Raw genomic sequence first — 20,165 nt, 5'->3', positions numbered from 1 at the left:
AATACACATTGGGGGGTGTATATATATATATATATATATATATATATATATATATATATATATAAATATATATATCTATATATATATATACACAGTATCTCACAAAAGTGAGTACACCTCTCACGTTTTTGTAAATATTTTATTATATCTTTTAATGTGACAACACTGAAGACGTGACACTTTGCTACAATGTAAAGTCGTGAGTGTATAGCTTGCTTAACAGTGTAAATTTGCTGTCCCCTCAAAATAACTCAACACACAGCCATTAATGTCTAAACCGCTGGCAACAAAAGTGAGTGCACCTCTAAGTGAAAGTGTCAATATTTTGTGTGGCCACCATTATTTTCCAGCACTGCCTTAACCCTCTTGGGCATGGAGTTCACCAGAGCTTCCAGGCGGTGTACACAGTATCTAATACAGTGTGTACAGCTTCTATTACACTTCTGGTGGTGTGCACAGTATAAAATACAGTGCAGCCGTAGTACATTTGCTAATACAGTGCAGGCGGTGTACACAGTATTTAATACAGTGTGTAGAGTTTCTACTACACTTCTGGTGTTGTACACAGTATCTATTACAGTGTAGTGTGGTGTTGCAAAACAAGTTATGCATCATGTCCAGAAGGCCACCAAGGAGAGGCAGACTCTCACAGGCCACTAAAAGAGGGCAAGCAGCCTCTGTGTCTACAGTCAACAGTGCTGGTTGTGGACATGATGCATCCTCTGCAGGTGGCCTCGGGGCACGCTTGTCCTTTTTTTCTGCTGCTGGCTGTGTTATTGACCCAGAACATGCAGGAGAGTTGGTAGAGTGGATAACAAAGCTGTCCTCATCCTCTTCATCCTCTGTCACCCAGGCTCAGAGTAGTTTGCCACAATCACTCCTTCCATAGCCCCACCATCTTTAATGTACGTTTGCTTGGAGCTGCGCTATTGCTGCATCATCACTCCCACTTTTGCAACTCAGTTCTACAGTTTGGATTAGAGTAGTCCTCATTTGCTGTTCAGAGTTTATAGTTCTTCAGGTTCTGGGTATCCCATATACCCCAATTCAAAGTGCATCTTTCTCAAATAAACACAAAAAAAACAAAACCCCTAGACCAGTGATGGCGAACTTTGGCACTCCAGATATTTTGGAACTACATTTCCCATGATAGTCATGCACTCTGCAGTGTAGCTGAGCATCATGGAAAACGTAGTTCCAAAACATCTGCGGTACCAATGTTCGCCATCACTGCCCTAGACCAGGGGTGTCCAAACTACGGCCCTCCAGTTGTTCAGGAACTACAATCCCCATCATGTCTAGTCATGTCTTTGAATGTCAGAGTTTTACAATGCCTCATGGGATGTGTAGTTCTGCAACAGCTGGAGGGCCGTAGTTTGGACACCCCTGCCCTAGACTGTTTCTTAAGCCATTTGGAGAGTGTGGAAAATTCTTGTTGCCTGGCTGTGGGTGCTGTGAGGGGGAAGATGCCCAAAATCCAGTGGCTCTTTCTGGGGTAGCGATGCACCATTATGGATCTCGATTTCTTCCCTATTCAGTTTTTACTGCATTATTCATCTCTTCGGAACAGGCAATACCTAAAATTCTTTGCTATACATGTGGTTAATGCAGCTAGAATGTGCATTCCCACTCCTTGGTGAGGTCAGACAGTGCCATCCATTAGAGATTGGTTTGTGAGCCTGAACTGTGTTTTGGAGATGGAGTTGATGATCTATGCTTCTCAGGATAGGTTGGCAACATTTGTTAAAATCTGTGCTTGTTGGATTCACTTTAAGTTTATATCACAATATCCCACTTTGATGGATGCCTAGTCACTACTGTCCATCTAACTGATTTGTCTGGGGAAGAGTGGTGTTCTGGCTTTCCACAGTATTCCTTATGCCACGTACACACGACTGGACTTTCCGGCAGACTAGGTCCAACGGTCTTCCCAACGGACTTTCGGTGGAGTTCCGACAGACTTTCCGAACGAACGGACTTGGCCACACATGAACGGACTAAGTCCATTTGAAAGTCCGTTCGTTTTGAACGTGATGACGTAAGACGGGACTAAAAAAGGAAGTTCAATAGCCAGTAGCCAATAGCTTCCCTTGCATCATATTTGGTCCGTCGGACCAGCATAGGCGAAGTACGCCTAGGCGAAGAAGGTAGTGGGAACCCGCTGGCTACTGATCCTATTTGTGCATCCATCGTCATGTTTAAGTCAAAGAGAGACAGTTTTCCAGTGCCTGGTATTGGTCTTTTTTGATGGTAATGCGTAGGTAGAGTTGGATGTCATTCGCGTAGGAGTGATAAAGTAGATCCTGGTTGCTGATGATTTTGAGGAGTGGGTGGATGTAGATGCTAAAGAGCACGGGAGACAGGGGTGATCCTTGAGGGATTCCGCATGTACTTTTTCGTGCTTCCGAAGTGAATGTTCCTAGTTTCACTTGCTGAGATTGGTTCTCTAGGAAGTATGCGAACCAGAGTAAGTCTGAGTCTGCAACTCCAGCTACTTCTGTGAGACGAGTGAGCAGGGTTTTGTGGTCTACTGTGTTGAACGCTGCACTGAGGTCCAGCAGCAGCAGGAGACACGGTTCTCCTTCATCTGCTGCTTCAAGGGTGTCATCCCCGATTTTGAGGAGTGCAGTTTCTGTCCCGTGGCCAGGGCAGAAACCAAATTGTAGTGGGTCCAAGAGTTTATGGATGTCCAGATGGAGTTGTAGCTGTTGCACTACTGCTTTCCCGATAATTTTGGAGAAGGTGTTGTGGTTTGTGACAGGTCTGCGGTCGTTTGGGTCTTTGGGATCGAGGTTAGGTTTCTTTAGAAGGGGTTTGATTGTGCCTTGCTTGAGGGAGGTTGGGACGATTACTTCTTTAAATGACTGGTTTATGAGGTATGTTATGATAGGTGCCAGGATGTCAGTACATTCTTTCAGAAGTTTTGTGGGAATAATGTCGTTTGGCGATGTGCTGTCTCTGAGATTTCTGATGATGGTTTTGGTGGTGTCATTGGTGATTGGGACCAGAGTAAATCAGGGTGGTTGTAGAAACTTTATGTGTTTTTTTTCTTCTTGTTCTGAGCGAGTGGGGTTACTTGCTATGTTATGCTGAATTATTTACCGAATGGTTGCGATTTTGTCAATGAAAAAAATCAGATAACTCATTGTAGAATTCTTGTGTTTCGTTTGCTGGAGACTCTAAACAGGTGGGGTTCATAGTCTGGGTGACTAGTTTGAAGAGTGCTCGAGGTCGGTTTATGGCTTTTGAGATGGTTTTGGAGAAATGTTCTTTTTTTTGCTATGAAGATGGCTTTATGGTATCTTGTGGCGAGTGATTTGTAATTTTGTGTGGTTTTCCATTGTTGGGTTCCTTCTCTATGCTCCTTCAGATCTTCTGCGTTCTTGTTTCAGTGATGTAAGAGAGTCATTGAACCAGCCCGAATTGTTTTTGCGGGTGGGTGCTCTGCATATTGGTGTGACTATGTCTGCTGTCTGTAATAATGCTAAGGAAGTTGAGTGTGTCTCCAGTTGAGTAGTTTTGGGTTAACACTGCTATTTTGTTGGATAGTGTAGTTTTGAAGAGTTGCGAGTATAGTTTCTTCTGTGATCTTGTCCAGTGTATTGTCATTGAGTGTGTTGGTATTTAGTAAGTGATGTTCATTTTGAATTTGATCACGTGGTGGTCAGTCCAAGGCAATGGCATGTTATCAAGTGTGTTAACAACATCCATGTTTTGTTTGAAGATAAGGTCGAGGGTATGGCCCAAAGCATGCGTGGGAGCATTTATCAGTTGCTGCAGGCCTAGTGCTTCCAGTTGGTTGATGCAAGCAGTAGTGATGGAGTCCTGGGATGAGTTTGCCCAGAGATTAAAGTCCCCAAGTAGCAGGAGATTTTTGGTTTTCAAGTAGAGATGAATTCGATAAAAGGTGCAACGAAGTGTGTCTTTGGTCCCAATGGCCTGTAGCACAGTAGTATGTGAAACGTGTCCTGGGCTGTTGTTTGACATTGAAGTGTGAGTGTTTCCATGAATGGCAGTGAGCTCTGTAAAGTTGATTTCATGAACATGAGATGAGATTTGTAGATCACTGCTAGGCCGCCTCCTCTTTGACCATTTCTGTGCTCAGTTAGGATGCTGTAGTTCTCAGGCACTAACACTGCTAGAATAGTGTTACAGTCAGGTGTTAACCAGCTTTCTGTGATGAAGAGACAGTCTGTGTTGTGTTGAGTGATAAAATCATGAATTTCATGTTTGTGCTTGAAGCACTGCTGATCTAGTGTTGATCAGGACGCATGATAGGTGTTCTCCTGGATGTGGTGCATTCCTGTTTTGGATGGCTGGTTTCAAATTTGTTCGTAAAAGTTGTTTTTTTCGTAGTATTGTTTGGGTGGTGGTTGGTAATGTTGTAGTGGTATTCCTTAGGCTGCAGAGGGTGTCAAATGAATAACTGATGGCGCACCTGATGGGAGAGTGCTCTGGGGTGCGTGTTATGAAGTGAGTGGCTCGAGGTGCCATGGCGCCGCTCCGGCTCTGTCCTGGAGCAGAGTTGACGTGGTGGTGATCTGTTGTGTGGTGGTGGAAGGGGTAGCGGCAGGCGGGTGCTGCAGGCTGGGACAACCCAGATAATGTTGGGAGGAGATGTCCATTGAAAAGCTAAAGCGTTAGAGTAAAAAAAAGTTAGGACAAAAGTTTAAAAGTCTTAAAGTTAGTAGAATTCTATGTCCTTTTTTCTGTCCAGGGTGTAGCAAGATGGCCGCAAACACTTTCTATGTCCTTTTGGCTGGTCTGGGTGTAACAAGATGGCTGCCGTCAGCACAGGAGGCTGTAAGATGGCAAACAGCCAGATTTACCCAGCAATCACTCAGGCAGACTCAAAAATACAGAGCAGGACCAGAGCAGGGGATGTTGATGTATCATCTGTGTAAGTAGGAATGCTCTCTGGGCCAGCAGGTGTAAGGATGGTGCTAGATTGAGGCACAGGAGGCCGGGAGACCACTATTGAGTGGGGCTGATGGCAGCCAGGTAATCCAGCAGGCAGGCTGAAAAATATAGGTAATGACTTGAGCAAGGGATGTAGATGTACAGTCTGTGCAAGTAAGAACACTCCCCGGGCCAGCAGGAGTGAGGATGGTGCTGGATTAAGGCCTGAAAAATGGTGGCAGGCAGCGATTGAGGGTAGCCCGCAATGGCCAGATTTATGCAGTGACCGGATAGGCTGGATGAAAAAAATACAGGACAGGATCGGTGCAGGGGAGGCAGATGAACAATCTATTAGAGTAGGAATGCTCCCCAGGCCAGCAGATGCACAGATGGTGCAGGATTAAAGCAGGATCACTGGAGCTCCTTCACAATGTGTCTGCTCACAGGGAGTATGGCAGCAACAAAAGCAGGCTCAACCAGGAGGACCCTTTCACTGAACAATGAGGGACTGTTTGGGACAAAGACTAACAACATCCTTGGCGAGAGGCTCTTGGCCACCATCTTTTTTTACCCAACTGAGCCTTCCAATGCTAGGGCCCAATTAATGGCAGGATTGCAGTTAGTGAAACCCTGCCCTAAGATTTAGACAGCGCTTATTGCCTGTAGATAGGTCTTACATAATCCTTTGTAGTGCCTCTCCTGACAGGGTTTTTGCCGTTCATAAAGCCTATCTTAAAGTTCCAGTTGTGTTGATGTCCCAATGCACAAGTACAGGGGAGGATCCTCACTGGAAGACAGGCAGAGGGACCCAATACAATCTAGGTGCTCCTCCAGGGGTGGAACTACATTTATATCTGCCAATATTCAACTTAAATGAAACTTTCTCAACCGACAATAACCTTTTCCCCTTATTCTGTAGGCAACAGTAAATAGATAGGAAGATATATTGTATTTACATGTTTTAAACTTTTTTTTACTTTTCTTCAGTTGCTTCCTGACTTCTAGCCTGGGCCAAAATGATGTCATACATCCCAGGAGTCTTCATTGACATTTTTTTCTTCTATCTGGAGGGACTTTCTCAGCTAAGCACACCCTCTAGCCAGTATGTCCGAGCAAAGGGCAGATGGATTCCAGGAAGTAAATTCTACATGAGTCATCTGCCCTTACCCAAGATGGCTGTGGCTAGAAATGCTAGGTTGCTGTTTTTCAAAGTCATTGCGCAACAAAATAAAGCATGGTGACATGGATGGATGGGTCTGCACACTCTGAATATTAAAAAAATAATTTAAATAGTGTTTTAGTTTGTGATGCTCAGATACCATTTAGTTCCACAATGAGGTTACATTTAAATTACATGGAAAATTATATAAAAGTATACAATTAAGCTGAAAAGAATACCCCCCCCCCCCCCCCCCTGCAATGATCTCTGCTGTAATAGAGTGGAAATGTCCACTGAAAAATCTAACATTTTGGGAGTGTTGATTCCCTGGTTTCCCCCGCAGCATGCTATGGTTCCTCCAACTATCCATTAGGTCACTAATAGACACAGTAGTAAAATAATAGGGAATCGATCCACAGAGCAGAGCAACAAAAAGTACGTCACCAGCACACAAGTGCTGTTTGTACACAGCAGGGAATGATAAAATCAGCACTCCTGGAAGTGTAGGATTCTGCAGCTTCAGTGGGAAATTCAGTTTTTTTTTACAATAAAGATTGGCGGAATGGGCAGCAGGAGAAATTAGTATTCCATGTATTCTTTACAGTTTCATGATCTACTTTCTTAGAAAAAGAGTTACTCTAATATGCTAAATTTAATTTAATTTCATTATTTGATTGGGTATACATCTACTTTAACCACTTGCTGACTGCACTATAGCCAAAAGATGACCACAGCACAGTCGTCCAGTTCTGATAGCGAGTACATAGGTGTCCTCCCAAAACCCTGCCCACCTCCCCACCTCCAGCGGCACACATCAGGCACGCTCTGTGGTCGATGTGTCCTTTAGACACAGCTGGTCAAAGATCCGATTAAAGAGACAATCACAGTGACCCTTTACCATGTGATCAGCTGTGTCCAATCACAGCTGATCACATGTAAACAAACTTGGCGGTTATCAGCAGTCCTTTCCTTCCACTCCGTGTCTGTGGGAGGAAAGGAGAGCCAATCAGCCTGTAAGCACATTGTTTACACTGATAATCAGGGCACTCATCATCACTGCCCTGATTATCAGTGTAGCCTATCAGTACCCATTAGTGCCACCTATCAGTGCCTCCTCATCGGTGCTGCCTATCAGTGTCTCCTCATCAGTGCTGCCTATCAGTGCCCATAGGTGCTGCTTATCAGTGCACATCAGTTAAGAAGAAAAAAACTTTTTTTATCATTAAATGCCACCAAAATAAAGCTCTATCTGTCTCAAAAAAAATGATAAAAATTTAATTTGGGTACAGTGTTGCATGACCTTGCAATATTCATTCTAAGCGTGACAGCACTGAAAGTTGAATATTGACCTGGGCAGGAGGGGGGCTAAAGTGCCCAGCATTTAAGTGGTCTGCTAGCTCTAAAGATATAGGTGTTTGCAATGGGGGAAGTTACACACGCATATTTTTTAGCTGCGCCCTTTTTTGAAACCCTTGCCATAAAGTACTTGGAAACACAGAGGAGGAAAAAAAAGCACTGAGCCGCGCGCAGGAAACATAATCTCATTTTCTCACTTTCATTTTGTAATTGGCAGATACAGATCTAGTTTGACAGATGGCACCAGGCTGGAATCCCCTTTGCTAAATGATGAGTAAAGTCTAATTTATCTTTTCTTCTGCAGTCAAGTCAGGACTCCGAGTCTCCGAAGCCTCATCACCGGTGATCATAGTTAAAACCTAATATAAAACGCGTACCTAAGAAAAATTATGTTAGACAATATGAGAAAAATCCAATATTTTTCATTTCAGCTTAGAATCATAAACATTTATTACCTTGAAACCTTTAGTGCGCTGACCGGAAAAAAAACATATTTTTTTCCCTTGAAATTTAGGTTTGAGCTGGATGGATGAAATATAATACTGTAGATGTGCGGAGCGGTACAGATCTTTAAAGAGACACTGCAACTTTGTCCATTCAGAGCAAAAGGGGACTGTCTGTGAAAAAGCCTCCCCCTTGAACCTCTTATATTGACCTCTCTAGCCATCCCTGCCTCCCTTTCCTCAATTGCACCCAACACCACAATACCTGGGTGTCAGAGCCTAAGTGACAGTGTCCCTTCTAAGTAAAACTGTTTGAATTGCAATGTGTGGCCTGGCCGGTGTTTATTAAGAAGAGTTTGAGTATTTTATTCTGATCTTTCAAAATAAAAGAGCAATCTGAGTTATGGGAAGGAGTAGTAGCCAGCTTGGGATGGGCGCAGTGGTAGCCAGGAGATTAAGAGTCCTGATGGTGTGGTGGCCTGGGTGGAAGACTGACCAAAAGCTGCATCGCCAAACTTCCCTCGGGGACTGGGCTATTTTTGATCCCAGTATTTTTGGGACCTGGCCTGTAAACACGGTACGCAAGGCCTTTCGAGTTTATTGATGTGGCTGCCTTCCTAGCCTGTGAGGGGAATAAATCATTGTAGTGAGTGTCATTAGGAGGTGGTGCTCAGCACTGTCACTTCCACATGGTCTCAGTATCAGTGCAGGGACAGGAGTCAGTGGACATTTCCTTCCATTGTTTAGTCCCTGGTTAGTCAAGATGACCTCCGATCAGAAGGGGTTGCTAACTCACATGCCTTGCCAAAATTCAAAAGTTGCTAAATTGTGCCGAATATTGGGCGTGGCCTAAAGGAGTATAGTTAAATAGAGTCCTACACAGTACCAATCTGAGAATCTACCCAGGTTTGATTTGGCAAATCTTGTTTGCCTATTGTCAAATTTGAAGTTTATGGGGGCAAATTTTGTTGTTGAATTCAGGTCTAACAGGCAAACTGCTAAAAATGGCATAGAAAGCTAAGCACTGCTATAAGGAACAAATCAAAGCAAACAATTGTTTTTTTTTTGTTTTTGTTTTTTAATACCGTACCGCGCGTAGAGGGTCTTTTCATGTGGTTACAGTCCAAATCGGGGCCCAACAAGTCAAGTCCTTAGCTACCAGCCAGGCCTTAAGAGTTACTCGCCACCAGTTGCCCCACCCATCTTGCCCTGCCCCTAATTCCGTCCCTAAACATGCCCTCGTAAGTTATCTGATGAAATGTAATGCCATTGTTAAATGTTTTATGCAGAACTAAGTAACAAAAATAAACATTAACAACAACAACTTTAACAATATTAACATAAATCATAGTTCATTGATCTGACTGTGATAAATAAAATAAGGATAAAATATAATTGCCTACTATAGGCACTGTACACATCATTACTGCCTTGTTAAGTTAATATTTTAATGCTATATTAAATATAACGTTAAAAAAAAAAAAGTTTGTTTATGTATCTGACTGAAGTCGATGACTATATTTAATTGATGAAGGGAAAAAAAATGTGTTTGGCCAGAAGAAAGTTACCTATTTGCCTCTGCCACCTTTATGCAAGATCTACTGCCAGAATGGAACATCTGGCCTTGGTACCAACACGTGTTTGCAGCAGTGATAAAGAGTGCAGTGTATGTTTTCCTTCAAATGCTCCAAAGATGAGGGCAGAAGAACACCCCACAAGACTTGAATGTAACTGAAATGGGACAATTAATAAATCTGCACAGCCGCAACATAACTGATGTTCCTGTACTGGCCCATTTCCACGGCAGAGGTCATTATATAAATGATTTCAGGGTTACAGTGCTCAGGAGGAACTTCCAATCACAAAAAGAGAGGCTGGAGTGGGAATGTAACTGCACAGAGAAATTAAGAGCTCTTTGACCTAAATAGAGACAGAAATTGTATGTGCTGCTGTGATTTTAACTGCCTGTGGACTGCGGGGAGCCTCTTTCAAGACCATGGTCAAAGCTGGACAGAAATTTCAAAGACTTTCACCAGCACAAGTCTGTACATAAAGCTGACATATACCTTACTTTAAGCACTGCGCTACTCTAATGCATTGCGTTTGAACGCACAACAAAGGAAAAGGCTGCGACTGACTTGCTTTGCCTGCAATGTAAAGGTATCTTAATTGTACCTGTCCTGTCCAAAGAAACACAGGCCAGTCAAAAGTAGGCTCAGAACTATCATTCTCATTGCATCATTGAATGTATATTGTCATATGGGGGAGCACAGGATCACCTGCCAGCCATATTGATATTTGGTAAAAAACAAACAGTCCTATTTTCAAAAAACAGTCTAACGGAAAAAAACCTTATCCTTAGCATTGAAAAACAAACAGAATAGTCCATCAGCTTCTGGTACTCAAAAATAAAGGCTTGGCTCACCACCTGTAAAACTTTCATACCATACAGGGTTTAAAGTCCCCGCCTGGTCCTGGGGTCCTATAGAAGTGGTTCCTGTTGCTCAGGGCGCAGATCTGAACCTGCAAACTCTGTTGTGTCTGGCGGTGTCTCTTCCTGCTGGACCACCTGGAATGCTGGACAAATCCCTGAACAATTTCTTGAATAATCCTACCTTGAACCTTTACTCCTCCCATAAACGTCCTATTAAAGCCATGCTTTTGCACTTTCTGTTTGCCAGATTAGTGTACTCCCTCCAGCCAATATCTTGCTCTTGTCACACCTGCTGACACTAATATCTTATCTATCACTTGTTACCGGCCCTTGGCTTGTTCCTCCACTATGCTTCAGCTTGATCCCAACCTGCAACCACTCGTTACCGACCTTAGGCTTGTTTACTGACTACACTTCTGCTTATCCCTACCTGTTATATCTGCTACTGGGCCGCAACTTGCTTACCTCTTGGTGGGGTGATCATGAGGACCGCAACCTTGTACTAAGACTCCGCACCTCAGGTGGGCCCCATCATCTGCCAGTATGACCTGCTAATAATTGTGTACTTATCCTGCTGGTCAGCAGGTGGCTTGCTACTGCTATAACATTAACTACTTGTCACTGAGCCTGACTCCAGATTATGACACACATAGTCCTCACACAGCTGTGTCCTGCTCAACTTCACTTCACAGACACCTTCTGACTGCTTCCCTCTTTTCCACTCTCTCCTGCAGGTAGGTTAACCCTCACAGCACCACTGTCCCCATAGTCAGGGTTGGAAGCTCTTTCCCACCCAAAGTCTCTTTGAGTCTCCAGATTCTGGGTCCAAAATAAGGATTTACCAATCCTGAGAGAACTGTGTGGCAATCACCCCCAGGGGGAGCTGCTGACTGTGAATGAACCAGTGTCTCCCTTGCTAGTATAAGGGCTGCCATTCACAAGCAAAGTTCCATGCACACAGACAATGCAGGCTTAGTCTAGGTTATTTTAAAAATTAATTGCTGAATACCTTGAAACAGGAGAGGAATAAAGGGGGTTCGGGATACTCAAAAATGATATTAGAATCAACAGGACAGACCTCTCAGCACAAATCCATATAGGTCTTACTCACAATGACCTAGTAGCTGTCTGTCACCCAACTTCCACAGGTAGATCCTCAGTGAGGAAGACAAAAGATCCTTCTCCAAACACAGGCTTCAGGAGAGTGCCCTCTAACAAATCCTCTTTAGTAATCTTCTTCAGGCCCTCAGCCCAGCACCTGTCAATGCCCAACTGCAATTCCTGTCTCATGATAGCTGCCTCAGGGGGGAACTGGAACCCTTCTAGCATTGGAAGAAAACTCTGGAATGGCCTCACAAGCATATACCACCTCCCTAGCCACCTTCTGGGTGCCCCCTTCTAGGAATTGGCTGAAGTATGATATTCATCACTGGATTTTTGACTCTCCTTACACTATATTCTAGAACCTTCATCCAGAAGTACTGTAGGATAAATCATTACCCAGCCTAGGAAATCCTCACCAGACAAAAACAACAATTGACTGTTTCATTCACTAAGGTAAAACATGAAATGTAGCCTAATTAACAAGCCTAATTAACAACCTAAATAGAGGAGAGCACTACAACTGTAAATAATTTTTTTCCTCTTACAACCCCAGAAACCCTCACTCTGCATGGGTTAGTGTCATAAGATGCGCACGGGTAAAGTGCTCTGGCGCACAGTTGTGCGCAATAGGAATAAGCTAAATCACACACACACAGGGTATGACCCCTTACTGACCTATAAAGGAAGTGAGGTCATCCAAACAAACTGCTGGTTCGTCTTCAGCTTCCTGTGATTCCCACGTCTGCTCTTGTGATCTGTATTACGCGTTGTGCCCCAGATTGCCTCATCGACCTTGCTGATCTTCTCCTGACCTGGCCTCTGGCTTGACCTTGGACTCCCGCTTTCTGAACGTGTTTGACCCTCAGCCTGCATCTGGACTTACCTGCTATCTCCTGTGTTCAACCCCTGGCTTGTCTTTGGATTACCCTTCTGTCTCAGCATTCCTGGTACTTGTTGTCTTCTGATCTGGACTGTGTTTGACCCCTGGCCTGCCTCCTGGATTCTGCCTTTGCCTTACGTACTTGCTACCATTGCTTCTGGACCATCCCACGGGACATCACCTTTCAGCTCTGCTCAAGCTACTAGCAAGTGACTATCCTACTGGTAGCTTGTGCCTCTTGGTGCAACCACCCTCTGTGCCACCTTCAGGGGTGGTCTGCGCCGAGTCGCAACAGCGACCGCTCTCGGCATCTTGGCCTCGGCGAGTACATTTATATGAGAGTTAGAACCATTGAGTACTCCATGAATGTCTTTTATCACCCCCCTTAAAGGGATCACAGCCTAAATAACTGTGACACATCTCCCGTCAAGGACCCATCCCAAGGGTCCTGTACAATATGCAAACCTCAAAACTGTATTAAAGTTAAAAAAATGCAATATATTGTAGCATACAAATTTTTAGATGTGGTGGCTGCATTTGTTTTCTTTATATGGGATTTACCCAAGGTTAGAAATGTAAAAACCAGCACACAGTTATTCAGTTATACAGTACAGAAAACTCCAGGAATTCATCTCTGCAGAAAAAAACATTTTCTTCATTCTCGTGAGCCAGGTAAGCCTGTAAGTAGTCAGTGAGCTGTAATCAATATAATCCATTTATTTACCCACCAGAATTTCCCGGGGACCCAGGATTGTCTTGATCATGCTCCTCATCCCAGTAGTGCTTTCGGCCACCAATATGGCGCTGCTGGACTCTAAAAGGCCAGAAAAGGAAAGCTGGCCCAGTGCCCAAGTATTGCCAGGCAAGTGCAATCGGATACATAATCCAACAATGCAACATTGAGGTGACCTCAAACACTCCAGCACAGCAAAATCCACACCTGATACTTTTGCAGGAACCCAATACTATACACCACAACACATGATCAAATTCTTCAGAGTAGGTGTGTTGCCTTAATGCTCTGGGGTGTCATTTAAAATGTAAAGCCTAAAATACTATTGGGTTCATTCACCCCAGTGGGTGCATGTTAACTATGCGCCATGTGCAGTGTTGTTACAACACATTGCAGTGCTTGCTTTTTTACACTGCTATTTAATTCTATACCCAAGAGTGTTTTGCTATGCATTGCAGTATCTTAGAAAGGGCTGCGTAAACATGCAACACATTTTAATTATTTGCAGCACATACAAACGAGGAGCATCTATGTACTAAGACTGCATTGGGCAACACTCTCCATCGCAGCTCAACAAGGCTGGTGTGATTGTGAACAAGCCTGGTATTAAAAGAGAAGTATGGTATTTTTTTTAACCATACTTACCTAGGTGGAGGTAGCATCGGTCTGATGCTACATCTATTCCCTGCAGGCTCTAAGGCTGAGAATCGAGCGATTAAACACCACTGATCACTTGGTTCTTAGTGCTCCCTGAGCAGAGAGCTGGTAACTGTCTCTGCTCAGCTGACCCAGTCTCTCAGCGGCTTGCTGATAGGCTGAGCTGGGTGCCGCTAAAGACATGTGGGTGGATCCTCACCATATTGTTGTGATCTTGCCTGAGCCTGGACTGGCTCTGTGATGTCAGCCGACAGCGGGCTTCATCCCGCTGTCTGCTGAAAATGGGTCACAGGAGAGCAGAATAAACTAAACTCCTGTCATCCAAAGGAGAAGTACAGCCAAACGAGCTTTGGCTATACTTCTCCTTTAAACCCAGACCAAAAATTGAATGTAATGCAACTTATAAATTCTTAAATGTGGTGGCTTCATTTGTTTATTTGTTTTCTTTAAGCTTTCTTTCCTTTCTTTTTTTTCACACCTGCCAATAATTCTTTTGTTTTTTCAACTTCCTGCTGGAAGACTATAAAGGAAAAAGCCTAAAAAAGAAAACAAATGCAGCCACCACATATAAGAATTGGTAAGCTGAAAATATTATATTTTTGGTTTGTAATACTGCTTTAATCTGTGCACAAAATAAATATAAAGGACAACTTTTTATTGCAAGTGTATGTGTGCACATTCTATAGCATCCTTATTCTCTGACATCTGACTTGAAATATACTTGTTAATTCTCAGTGCTACTGCTTGTCAATCTCTCGTGTCAAACTCAGCCAGACCAGGTTGTTATAGAAGTGCGGATGCACTTGACTTTGATCCACTCCAGCAGAGCCTGCTATGAACAGATTACTGAGTACATACACTTATGCCGCATACACATGATCAGAATTTTGGTCGGAAAAAGCTATTCCACTCAAGCTTGTCTTGCGTACACGCGGTCACACCAGATTCCGACCTTCAAGAATGCGGTGACGTACAACACGTACAACGGGACTAGAAAAAGGGAGTTCAATAGCCAGTGCGCCACCCTTTGGGCTCCTTCTGCTAATCTCGTGTTAGCAGAATTTTTGTGATAGACGATACAATTTTTTCAGACTCGTGCTTGCCCACCCTCCTCCTCCTCCTGCCACAAGTCCACCTCCAGAGCCACAGCCTCCAAGGAAGGCTGCAAGGAAGGCTACAGGGAAGCGTGAAAGGAAGGCTGCATGGAAGACAAGAAAGTGATGGTCTGGGTTCAGTCTGAACTGACAGAAGACGCAGGCTGTTGTAGTATCACAGTCTGGGGACATATATGTAATCTGCTGCTGTTCCTAATCTCTGGGAGTCCTGGACCAGATTGTGCTCCCCATTATATTATAGCTCCCAACTGTCCCTGATTTGGAACAATGCCCCTCTGTCCCTCATTCCACCTCATTTGTCCCTCATTTTGGTCTGATTTATATAGTTGTATATATAATTCACTTTTTTAATCTTTCAAAAAGTGTTTCCCAGTGCTAAACCTTTCATTCAAATTCAAAATTGCTGCATTTGTAAATTGTAAAAGCCAATAAAAAGGAATAGTAGTGGTAAAAAAAAAGCCCTTGTACATTTAATTAACCTTTTTTTGTTAATTCTCCTTTAAGGGGGTGTGGCAGGGGGTGTGTCATATGCCTAAATACATTTGCTAGTAGGTGTCCCTCATTCCCATCTCAAAATGTTGGTAGGTATGTTATATGGACTTCTCAAGCTAACCATTTCTTTTTTCCAAATAGTTGAGGTGTGCCCTGGGGTAGAAAGGCTTTGCAAATTCCAGCAGTTTCTCCAGTGTTGCCTTCCTCTTTATTTTGTTATGAGCCAGAATAAGTGGAGATTTTTTTATCTGAAAATACTTGCCTATGTGTTTTTCTTCAAAAAGGACAGTTTGTGAGTAGGCAGGTACATTTCAAAAATACAAGGTCAAATTAACACCAACACCAACCTCCTTGAGTTAAAAAAATACAAGATAATAATGATGTTGTGGTAACTTGACACACAAAACGAGAAATAATATTATGGAGATCACTAGAAAAAAAAGGAAAGATCTTGATTAAAAAAAACAAATAAAAACAAACAAACAAAAAAAACATTATTATGGAGATGTGCCGAAAAAAAAATGAATATTATTCATGAGATCACGAGAAATAATAAAGAAAGAAGTTTGTGAGAACTCTGTGTGAATATGAGCATCAAAACAAATTCATTCTTCGAGCATTCTAAAGAAGAAGAGAATGCACTGCATTAAACTATTTAAAAAATGTCAGCGTGACGAATGTGCCATCTCCATTACGAACGGTAGTTTTACCAGACCGAGCGCTTCTGCATCGTACTTGAATCTGAGCATGCGTGAGTTTTTGCACGTTGGAATTGCATACACACAAACTGATTTTCAGATATGAACTTTTTCCAACTGAGATTTTGGCCTGATGAAAAGAGCGCGGTCATCTCTCCATCACGACCCGAGCACTCAGGAAACGTGTCGCCAGGAAATGACGTCATAGCTCCGTGTCCTGCTTGCCACAGCTTTCCAAGCCTCGCTTCAGGATAACACACTCTGCATCCACTACAGCCGGCAAAATTGAACATCAAACAGTGGAGACGCCTAGAGGAGCAAGAGGACAGTTGCGGACTGGATCATCAAAATGACGGAATGAATCAGATGACCCCTATTCTAATGCCTATTTTGTTCTTGGAATATGTGAGTGAAAATCTGTTTGCTTATTAATAAATTTGTGAAGTTTTTAAAAATCTGCACCCAGAGGCGCCCCCTTCTTTCATCTTTGTACATTACTGAGTTTACTTTGAGCTAACCCAGCTCCAGAAGACAGCCATGAACTCCAGAAGGCCAGTGGTGTTTCAGTTGGCTTCCGAACTAAGCTAGCCATACACTAACTGAATTTTATCAGAACATTTTCAATCCAAGCACATCTGCTGAATTTTCTAAATATTAGTGGGATCAAATCGATGTTCACTTTTCACCACAGTGAGTGATGAGAAAATTTAAATATGCAGGAATGGATGGACAAATTTTCTCGAACAATTGAATTTCTCACAGTGTATTAGTTTGCATTTGGTTAGGTCCATTCATTCCAAAATCAACTGTAATGGTGCGTACACATGATCGGAATTTTGGTCGGAAAAAGCTCTGATGGTTTTCCCGACGGAATTCCGTCAGGATTTCGCTCAAGCTGTCTTGCGTACACATGGTCACACCTAATTCCAACCATCAAGAATGTGGTGACGTACAACATGTAGGACGGGACTAGAAAAAGGAAGTTCAATAGCCAGTAGCAAATAGCTTCCATCTCACAGTTGAATCTGAGCATATGTGTGTTTTTGCACGTCGGAATTGCATACACACGAACGGATTTTCGGATAGGAACTTTTTCCGGCTGAAAAATTGAGAACATGATCACAATCTTTTGTTGGCCGAAATTCGGTCAGCAAAAGTGTGATGGAGCATACACACAATCGCATTTTCAGAGCAAAAGCTCTCATCGGTCTTTTGCTGGACGAATTTTCAATCGTGTGTACTTGGCATTAAAAGCAAACAAAGTTTTGAAGTACTTTCAAACAACATTTTCAAAGTGTCAATTGTAGAGTCCGATTTTTGATTTTTTTTTTATGAATGTTGCTTGATCAGCTTTAGTCTGAACACAGCCCCATTCTTTTTCCAGCCAATGCTGCTAATCAATGTAGAGGTGCTGAGACTAATGACACACTTGCTTTCACCCTCCTTGTGGACAGAGAATCTGAGCAGTAGTTCTGCCTTTTACAATTTAATTCTGCCCCCCCCCCCCCCGACTGTGGGTGTGGAATCTGGTCAGTGATGTGGAGGATTTTTGCAGCAATGGTGTTGTCAGTTGTAACTAACTTTACCCCACCCCTGAGGGCAAAGAAGCTGGGGTGGTGGTGGTGTTTTTTTTTAAACTGAGGCATGAGAGCACAGTGTGGTCAGTTTTCTGGCTGTGCCAGGAATTTAGCCTGCTCTCCTCCAAAGATCAGACTTGTCCTGACACGCCCCCACCTCCACCCCAGGGCCGTTTTTAAGGCAGGACAAAAGGGGCAGCTGCCCTGTTCCCTGTCATTGTTGTGGGGCCCAAAGAAGCTGCCTCATAATTGCCAACTATCCCTTGAGGTTTTAGTGCTGTGCTGTGCCACGATATCTCAGTGTGAAGTGCTGTTACTAATGCTGCCCAGCTCTGCCCTATTGTTGTGTAAAGATCACTCACCTACAGACCCTGTGTTTACATGTGAATTACTGGCATTTATATGTAAATAGCGGCACCATTCATATGTAAATAGGGGCGGCAGACAGCATTGCTAGGTACAAGCAGAAATCATGTGATGTAAACTCTAGCAACTAATCAGTGAGCCGTAATGTGTGCTGTAATCTCTTGCAACCAGTCAGTGAGCGGTAATGATACATTGTGACCTCTGCCAACCAATCGCAATTGCTGTCTGATCTGATTCAGTAAACTGATTTTTAGTCTAGCTGCTATTTATTGTATGCCTCAGAGCAGATGGAGAGCAAAACTGCATGGGGGGGGTCCAAGAAAAGTTTTGCCCAGGGTCCAATCAATAATAAAGATGGCCCTGCTCCACCCCTGTACAAGAATTCACTGGGAAGGCCAGTGTACTGTTGCTTCTCCTCCCCAGCTCTCTATGCAGCTGAGAATAGAGGGAATGTGATCACTTGTAAAAAAGGATAAAAATGTATTTATAATGTTTTTTTTATATCTATGAAGTACAAAAATCTTTTGCCGTTCATTTCTATTTTAAACTGAATGGGTTGTTTTAGAAAAAAAGTTAAACTTTAAACCAGTGGTGGCCAACTTGAACATTAGAGAGGGCCTCAAATGGGGCCCCAGACACTTCCAGAAATGCGCACAATAGCAGCTCATTTTCACACCTCAACACCCAAGAATTTCTATCCTGCTGCATTTTTTTGCAATGTATCGCAATGCACACTTAAGGAATAAGAGTTCCATAACCCCCAGCATTGGTGTCAGTGAGTGCAATGATTGATAATCTCCATTATTGGTTTCAGTGAGTACAATAATAACCCCCAGCTTTGGTGTCAGTGAGTGGAATAATAAACCTCAGCAATGGTGTCAGCAAGTGCAGTAATAACCACCAGCATTGTGTCAGTGAGTGCAATGATTGATAACCTCTAGTATTGGTGTCAGTGAGTACAATAATAACCCCCAGCATTGGTGTCAGTGATTGCAATAAAAATCCTCAGCAATAGTGTCAGCAATAAGATTATTCTATACAATATTTTATTGTAAACCTGTATGCTATGAGGAAGGCTCCAGCCGAAACACGGTCACACTATAGATGTAGCACTGCTGTTAGTGCCAAATAAGATTTGTAAGAAGAATCAATCGTGTTGCAGGCATTTCTTGCTAAATGCAGTAACAACCCCTAGCATTGTGTTAGTGGACACAATAATAACCCCCCACATTAGTGGTAGTGGATGCAACGATAACCCTGAATATTGGTCTCAGTGTACACAATAATCCCCAACATTGGGTCAGTGAACATAATACTAACCCCAGCACTGGTGTGAGTGGGTACAATAACAACCCCCAGTGCTGGAGTGAGTGAATACAATAATAACCCTCCACTATTGTTGTCAGTGGATGCAACAACATGGAGTTGGGGAATGGGGAGCATGTTCCTGTGTGAATACGGACATGTTGGTTTAGAGCTAACACAACACTTGAGAAAGAGTAAGTATACACCGATGGCATCAGGATCTGGATCTGAACCTGGGATTTCTGCAGTGTCTGACTGTGGCTCTTTTTGCTATGCTACCTGAGATGCTGGACAGCTCTGCCGTTCTCCTTGGACAACTTTGCTCTGTATCTTGTTTCTGGTGAACCGTGAACTCTTTTTTTCCTCCAATTAACTTCCTATTTAAGCCATGTCTCTGAACTTCCTGTTTGTCAGATTATTGTGTTCTCTCTCTCCAGTCGATATCTTGTGCCTCTGCACACCTGCTACTGTCTTTATCTTTGCTACCACTCCCCTTGGCTTGATCATTGACTACACTTCCGCCTGACACTATCCAGCTACTTCCTATTACTGTAAGGTGACCAGATTTTTAAAATTAAATTCGGGGACATTTTTTTTTTTTACTGGTAATGGCGCCATTCAGCGACTCTCTGCCCATCACTGCTGCTGCCCGCCTCACAGCATGTCAAGTCTTACTCTCAAGGCCCCGGCTACTACTGGTTGGGTAGCAGAGGAAGATCACTCCACCAGGGAAGGCAAGGAGATAAGCAGGCAGGCAGCTCGCCGGGACTTGAGCCAAGGCAGAAGAACATGCGAGCGGAGCTGAATGGACATGCGCCCAAAACTGAAGAAATATTCCCTCCACTCCGACCAGCACATGATCATCAGAAAGGGGCACAGATAATGGGAAAAAATAACCCCCCTAAGCTAGTAGGAGTTGCAGAGCGGAGGTGTGTAATTTAGATTTT

Source organism: Lithobates pipiens, unplaced genomic scaffold (genome assembly GCF_037356315.1).
Source record: "Lithobates pipiens isolate NorthernLeopardFrog02 unplaced genomic scaffold, aLitPip1_a1.2 Scaffold_19, whole genome shotgun sequence".
In the NCBI taxonomy this organism is placed as follows: Eukaryota; Metazoa; Chordata; class Amphibia; order Anura; family Ranidae; genus Lithobates; species Lithobates pipiens.
The sequence above is the reverse complement of the archived record's forward strand: the minus strand, read 5'-3'. Positions refer to the sequence as shown.